Below are 8,525 nucleotides of genomic sequence, written 5' to 3' on the forward strand. Positions count from 1 at the left end.
GTTCCAAGCCTTGACCAGCTGTCATTTCCACCCACCCCTAAAACATAATTGATATCAGTTTTCAGTTAACAGGCCATCCCTTCAGATATGGGAAGTCACTTGACTAATACTCTGAAAACAAGGTACAAATGAGTTTTCAATTAATAGGCCATCCCTTTAATGACCAGGCAATTCAATCATTATTAATTAATTTCCACAAAGAATCCTAACAACCCAAATAGATATGGGAAACTACTCCATTAATATTTAAAAAACAGGGCAATCCCTGAAGGTGAATTAATTACTTCTGATTTGCTGGAAGCCTATAAAATAGGGGCTAGCTATCCCTATCTTTATTACTTTGTATCCTTAATTTCCCCACTCCCAATTTGTCTGGGAATCCAAGCTGTCAGTAGCTATTTTAGCCATAGTACTAATAACCAAGGCTCCCAGGCCCCCAGAAATGTCCAGCGGGGCTTCCTCTCCAAGACACAAATCTCATTAAGTAGATGATTAAAGTTACAACACTCAGTCACATCCTCAAGAACTTTTCCCACATGGGAAAAGCTGCACATAGTAGGAGACTTGTTTTACTCAAGCCTCTTCCTTTCCAAGACAGAAAACACAAAACCAAGGAATAGAATGGAATGGATTTTTCCTAACAAGACAAAAACAATGAAATTCAGAACTGGGTCACTTGTCCCTTTCTCTTCTTATCTCCTCCCAGTTCAAAATGCTTACACCTCTTAATGGTAAGCATCCTCTTAGACCTGCAGTTGGGTTTCACACATTCAAGACTCAGTACGATCTTTTTTGTGGTCTTTGCCTTTTTCCGGAAAATTGGTTTTGTTTGACCACCATGGCCACTCTGCTTCCCATCATATCGCCTTTTCCCCTGTGCATACAGGGAATCCTTGCCTTTCTTGTACTGCCATCACTCTGTGAGGCTGATGCTTGCCCCACTTTTTGCAGAAAGTTCTGCAGGTTTTGGGGACGTTCACCAAACGGCAGCACTGCACTTCCAACCGGGCTTCTCTGATGTCCAGGCCGCTGGGATCCCTCAGCCCAGCGCTCACAAGCAAGTGCTCGGCCGAGGACGACGATGAGCCGGAGAAGACGACCGACTCCCAAGGATGATGGCCTGTTTTCTTTTGCAATATGGCTAGTGTAGAAATACGTGTGTCATGTCTTCATACGTACAATTGGTATAAAAATTGCTTTTGTCTCAAAGACGGAGAACGGGCAAGATGGAGGAAAAGAATTCAAAACTCAACCTTTTTTAAAAATATTCTTAAAATTTCTACATGTAATTGAGAAATATTTAATGGAATACATAAAATATGAAAAATGAGTAAATTTAATCTGCATTATTAACATTTCCTCCTTCATTTCCTTAAATCTAGTCAATCAACAGATCAGTAAATCAAGCCCTGTTTGTCAGTTCATACATGTTCACACAAGTTTTAACAATTGGCTCTCCAAACAGAACCCACCCCACCTTACCTGTAGCATGCATGTCTTGGAGAAACAGTCAATCTACTTAAATTTTAAGGTGAAGGGGAAGAGTTCTTTTGACTTCAGCTCATTTTATCATGGAATTGTAACAGTTACTTGTGTTAAAAATAGTTCAATGATATTTTCCTGCCTCTCAGTCTGTGGTCATCTGGGAACTCAACCATTGGCAGGTTCCATATACTAGGCTTAGATAAAGTTAGCACTGGGTTAGAACATTTTGATCTGGAAGTGACCTTACAGGACATCAAATCCAACCCCCTGATTTTACAAAGGAGGGAACTGAGGCCAAGAGAGAGAAAATGATTTGCCCAGGGTCACAGAGCTTACTAGTGTCTGAGGCAGGATTTGAACTCAGGCGTTCCTAACTCCAGGCCCAGACTCTCTACTTCACCTCTTACCTGGTGCTTTTCCAAGCATTCACTATGTCATTCTCTGTGCGAAGCCCCAGGACTTCTTATTTGAGATACTCTCAATGATAGAGAATACTGACATGAGTTTTATTGACCCTCTTATTCCTGTATAGAATCCCAGACCCTCAGTGTTATATGGGACTTGAAGAACCATTTAGTCCAATGATTATTCCATGATATGGACAATCCCAAAGGCAAGCTTCCTCCCAAGTGCTCACCTATGCTTTAGTGAAGGACATCTGCTAAAGGGGATCCCAAGGCTATTGGAATAGCTTTGATTATTAGAAAATAGTTTTCCTTATCTTGAGCCACTACTGGGCTCTGCAACTTGTTTCCTTTGTTTCAAGTTCTGCCTCAGGAGGCCAAGCAGAACAAGTCTTTCCCCACTTCCATATGGTCATTCTTCAAATATTTGAAGAAAATAATCATGCCCTCCATGTCCCACCCCCTCCACCAAGCTTTCCCTTCCCCTAGCTAGATATCCAAGTTCTTTCCATCAGTCTTTATGTAACATGATCCTGAGACTCTCCAACATTTTTTTCATTCTATACATTCTCTTCAGTTAGAAATGTTCTTCCTAAAAATGAAGTCCAGAAAAGACTACAATACTGGAATTGACCTCTCACTGAAGAATATCACCATTTTTTTTCTGGATACTGGGAGTTTATTCTTCTAGCCTAAGATTGAAAGAACTTTCTTGGTTATGAAAACAGGCTATTGACTCAAATCAAGCTTTCAATACAAAATCCCTGGTCCTCTTTCATGTGACTAGTAATCCAGTCATGACCCTCCCATTATGAGTCCGCTATGTATAGTTGACACAAGGCCCCAAGAGAGAACACCAGGTCATGCCTAATACATAGACTGTGAGCTCCTTGAGAAGAGACTTGTTTTTTTGTTTGTTTTGTTTTGTTTTTTCCTTTCTTTGTATCCTCAGTACTTAGTGCAGTGTCTGGCACATAGTAGGTGCTAGTTAGCTGACTGATTAACTGTCACCCTGTTGTTGCATGTATACCTGCTTTCTCCTTCATGCTCTGGGCACAATAACCAAAAGTAAAATCAAAAACATGTGACTTTGGCTTCCATATGAATGAACTTGCTATCCCTCTGACTCACCAGAATTTCCCTTTCTTGATATAGATATATAGATGTATGTATATGTACATGTTTATTTGCATAGATATACACATTATACATATAGGTATATATGCGTGTATACACACAAATTGATAGATGATTGACTGAAAAAACCAACTTATTAAACACCTACTGTGTGCCAGGCACGGTGCTAAATCCTAATGATACAAATACCTTAAAAGTGATACCATCCTTTCTCTCAAAGAACTTAGAGTCTAATGGAGAAGACAATATATGTATGTGATCTCTCTCCCCCTCTCTCTCTCTCTCTCTCTCTCTCTCTCTCTCTCTCTCTCTCTCTCTGTGTGTATGTGGACATATATAATTATGAACATACACACAAATACACATGTGATTCATGCATACATACATATGCACATGTGTTTATATATAAATAAAATGGATACCACATTGTCTTCTCCAGTAGACTGTAAATTCCTTGAGAACAAAGCTGGTTTCCCTTCTAAGGTACTTGTATCATCAGAACTTAGAACAGTGCCTGGAACATAGTAAGAACTTAGTGAGGTTTATTATTATTATGATCATTCATTCATCTATTTGTTCATAGATCCTGTGCTTGTAAACTTACAAAACTTAATTTTTGTTTTATAATTTGGGGAGAGCTTAAGAGAAGACAGAAAACAGATCACAGATATTAAGTACCTACTATGTGTCAGTTATTATGTTAGGTGCTGGGGTTATGGAGATAAGAATGAAATAGGCTCTACTTTCCCAGAGTTTCCACTCCATTGGGGAGAAATGGCTTCTATCCAAATAAGGAAATGCACAATGTCTAAAACATAATTGCCAACAATGGAGGGAGTAGACTAGAAGGATGAGGTGTCCCCATGTGCCTCAAGTGGCACTTGAGCTGAGTTCTACTATTTATTATCAGGATTCAGGCAGAGACAAGGGGAGACAGCACAAGAGGCATGGGGGACAGCCAATGCAAAGGTCTGAAGGCAGGAGATGGAACAGCAATGAGGTCATTGGGCTACAACCTAGAAAGCATAGGAGGCAGGTCGTGTGAGACCTAAGGGAAGATAGGCTGGAGCCAAATCACAAAGAGCTTCAATGACCATAGAGAGGAATTCACATTCTATCCTAGAGTTATTAAAAAGTAATAGTGTTAAAGGCAAAGATCTTTAACAGGACCGAGAGAACTAAGGCAAAGGGACTGAGTCTGGAGGTTTGGGCTCATGAGTCCTAGGATAATGAAGGCTACACAGAGCATGGTCTACATTATACAGGAATCTCTCTCCCCACCCCCACAGCACCTGCTAATTCTCACAAGGGCAGAGCATTTTAATCAGTGGTGTCAAACTAAAATAGAAATAGGCCAATAAGCCAGATATAAGGATGCCTACAGGTGGAGTATTGGCTTAGAAAACCACAAATTGACATTACCTATGCTTTATTGTATTTTAAATTTCTTGTATTAAATATTTCCCATAAATCTAAACACCCTTTTATATGCCCCTTTGACCTATTCCTTCACCCTCCCCTCTAAAGATCCTTCCCTTATCCTCACCCCACTCCTTATTCCCTTTGTATTTTATTTCTTTCTGAATTTAGGAGATTTTTATAAATGTATGTGTGTTGTTCCCCTCTTAGCCCCATTCCTGATGAAAGTAGGTTTCCAGAACTACCAGTCCTCCTTCTCCATTTAATTCTTCTGGATTGGTTCTTCCTCTTGCACCTCATTTGTATAAGATAAATACACTTTTTAGCTGGTCCTGAATGGTTTTAGTTTTTTAAAGTCATATCATGCTTAGGTCTACCCCAATCTTTCTCATGAACTACCCAATCAGTAATAACAGTCTTAGATGTATGTTTTTCATACATAAAAGGTGAACCGTATGTCCTTATTGAGTCCCTTGTAATTGGCCTTTGGTATGTACCTTATGTTTCTCTTGGCTCTTGTATGTCAAATATTTCATTAAGTTCAGGTTGTTTTTTTTAATCAACCTTTTCTTAAGTCTATCTAATTTCCCATTATCCTTCAGCTACAATTTCTCACACAATTGACTCACAGGGACTTCCAATTGTTTCAAAGGAAAAGCTTCTTCAGAAGCAATCCAACCCACATGACTTCACACAAAAGATGCCAAGACTGTCTCAATCTGTCAGGTAAGGAATCTGAATTCATATCTTTTCACTCCAAGCATGTTGCCCTCTCCGATGTGTTCAGGTCTTGATGTGAGCAGAGTATACATTATCCCTGAAATTAAGAGATAAAAACCATAGAAGAGAAGAAACTAGTTCAAAGCAGAAGGAAACTGATGTAATGGTCCCTGGGGGTTTCTCTACAGCATTACTGGAAACAATTTTTTCTGCAGCTGAGAAAAATATATATGAGTTTGAAGAAACAAACAGTTTTCACTTTCATTTTTTCTACTGCTGGCTTGTAATCATTTTGTCACATTTATATTTCTAATCTTTCACTGGGATGCTCTTGAAAATACCTTAGAATCACTCAGGTGAAAGAGACGCCAAGGTTCAGTGAGTCCAACTCAAATCTGAACAAGAAACTTCTCTGAACATCCCAAGTAAATGGTCACTGAGTTTCTCCTTGAAAACCTCCAGGATAGGGATTAGAGCGAAGGGCTAGAACTAGGAAGACTATGCTTTCTGACTCTTACTAGCTGAATGACCTTGGTCAAGTCACTTAACCCATCTGAGCCTCAGGTTCCTCAATTGCAAATGGGGAGAATGTCTGCAATCCCTAGCTGGCAGAGTTGTGGTGAGCTTCAAAAGCAATAATATATGTACAGTGCTTCTCAGATTGTAAAGAGCTTTGTAAATGTCATCTATGACCATCTCTGAAAGCAGTTAATTCCATTTTGGGCAAGTCTCATTATTATTATGATTTTCCTTACATGAGGCCAAAATCGGCTCAGCCACAGCTCCCACGTATTCTTCCTAATTCTGACCTCTGGGGAAGGTATTCAAGCTTGACGCTTCTTCCACAAGATGGCCTCTCAGATAGAAGACAGCTAGTAGGCCCCCTCACTTTTTCCCTATAAGCTAAACATGCTCAGGATTGCTAATCCTTGTCAAATGAGGTTTCTCATCCCCTCACCATCCCCACCATCCCCTACCATCCTCCTTGTCCTGCAGTTTATCAACAGCTGTCCTATAATGAGACATCCAGAATAGAACACAATATTCCAAAGTAAATGGGTTCTTTCATTTATACAGAACTTATAGTGATATATATATATATAACTTGTCTCATTATATCCTCAGCGATCCTTTGAGATGAAATGGGCAGAGTAGGTAATTACCCACATTGTTTCAATGAAGACACTGAATTTTGGAGTGGTTGTATAACATTTTGAACCTGAACTGGGAGAGAAAAAAAAGAACCACAGATTCTCAGTCTCAGAAGAGACCTCAGACATTGACTCCATGCCTGAATAAAATCCTTGCTATGATATCCCAGACAATGGTCATTCCCTCCATTTTAAAATCTCTAAGGGCAGATAACAAGAGACTCCAATTACACATCTGGGCAGCTCTAATTCTTTCTTTAAGGAAGTAGTCAAAAATGAATAAACAACTGTCAAAAGAGGAATTGTGAATGATTAGCAACCACATGAAAAAAATTAGCTCAACATTTCTCTGTGCTAAGGGCACTATTACACATTCAACACCTTGACAAAGATGAGGAAAGATGGGAATAGTGAGTGTTGGAAGGTTGTGGAAAAAAATAGATGAATTAATACGCTCACTATCTATGGAGCTCTTGGTCCAACCATTTTTTCAAACAGCTTGGAATTAGGTTAACAAAGTGACAAAAAATTCCCACACCCTTTGATCCAAAAGAGGCCAATAATTTTAAAAAAGGAAGACCACACATACTCTCGAATACTTAGAGCAGCACATTTTGTAGGAACAAAGAACTCAACAGGGAGTAGATGCTTATCAAAAGAGAATGACTAAACATATAGTAATACATAGTGATCTTAATTTTTAGACTGGAAGGTAATTTAGAGGTAATGAGGCAACTTCCTCATTTTAAAAATGAGGAAACTGAGGCACCAGAGGTTAAATTATTTACCCTGAGAAAGGAATAGAATCCAGGGTTTCCTGAGTTCAAGCCTACTTCTCTTTCCTCTATGTTACAAGTGAAAGTAATGGCACATTACTGAAACAATCAATATAACAAACAGAGAAACTAATAGTTATGTCAATTAAAGCAAAGCGAAGTCAGTAGAATCAAGAAAACAATGCACATTATGACAATTTAAATAGAAAGAAGTACCACAGCAAAAGACTTGAAATAATGGCCAAGCTAGGTCCCAAAGAAGAGATAGGTTAAGACACCTCCCCCTGTCCCTTTACAGAGGGAGGGGACAAAGGGTATTCCATACTGCATATAATGTCAGACTTTTTCAATATCCTCATTAGTTTTGCTGTATTGTTTCTTTTTGCTCATTTTAATTTTGCTTAGAAGAGAGTTTTCTGGGAAGAGAAAAGGGGATCTTTCAGAAGATATGCATTATATAAAAACTAAAGTTATCAATAAATTGTTTTTTTTTTCAGTCATCTGAGCAATATCCACTTTTTTTCCTTTTTCATTCTCATGTCTTGAACACAATTATTCCACTAATCACTATTTGACTACTTCAAATGATCCTGGTCTCATTGATGTGAGCGTTTCTACCAGATTGAAATAACTTGCAGTTTCAGTATAGTATAAAGAAAAAAAACCACTGGTTCTAAAGTCAGAAGAGGGGTTGAATTATAATTCTGACACTTCCCATCCTTTTGGGCCTTGGAAGTAACTTATATTACTTGGCTAGGCATTTGCTTTTTCATCTGCAAAATGATAGACTTGGATAGGTGCAGCTGGGTCACACCATGGATAGTGTCAGGACTGGAGTCAGAAAGACATAGGTTCAAATCTAGCCTTAGACACTTACCAGCTGAGTGACGTTGGGCAAATTACTTCACCCTATTTGCTTCAGTTTCTTCATCTGTAAAATCAGCTGGAGAAGCAAATGGTAAACCATTCCAATACTTTTTCCAAGAAAATTCAAAATGGGTTCACAGAGTCAGACACGACTGAAACGACTGAACAAATAAGGTCAAATACTAAGCCCTGGGGACTGGCTCTCCTTCAATTTCACCTCTAGCATTTCCAAATCCAATTATTCCCATTTAGTCCACAGCTCTTTACTTCATCCACGGAGGATCATGACCAATTCTTGAAATCTAAGTATACCATGTCAATAGCATTCTTCTGATGGATGCAGAATTTCTCAACAGCATGGAGGACTCCCAACCTCTGACATAGTACTTAGTATCTAAGTCCTCAGGACTGGCCTGAAGCATTGATGGGTTGAAAGATTGGCCAAACATCATAGCATCAGAGAATTACAGCTGGAGGTCTAGAAGAGATCTCAACAGCCATCTAATACCAGCTCTTCATTTAATCCAAAGAGCTTAAATTGTTTGCCGAGGATGACAGTAAGTTAG

General features: G+C 39.0%; 1 pseudogene; it reads right to left on the reverse strand.

The window, feature by feature from the left end:
- Positions 1-661: 661 nt before the first annotated feature.
- On the reverse strand, positions 662-1,495 carry LOC118842819 (annotated as a pseudogene).
- Positions 1,496-8,525: the final 7,030 nt, after the last annotated feature.

The sequence above is a fragment of the Trichosurus vulpecula genome, chromosome 3 (assembly GCF_011100635.1).
Source record: "Trichosurus vulpecula isolate mTriVul1 chromosome 3, mTriVul1.pri, whole genome shotgun sequence".
Taxonomy (NCBI): domain Eukaryota; kingdom Metazoa; phylum Chordata; class Mammalia; order Diprotodontia; family Phalangeridae; genus Trichosurus; species Trichosurus vulpecula.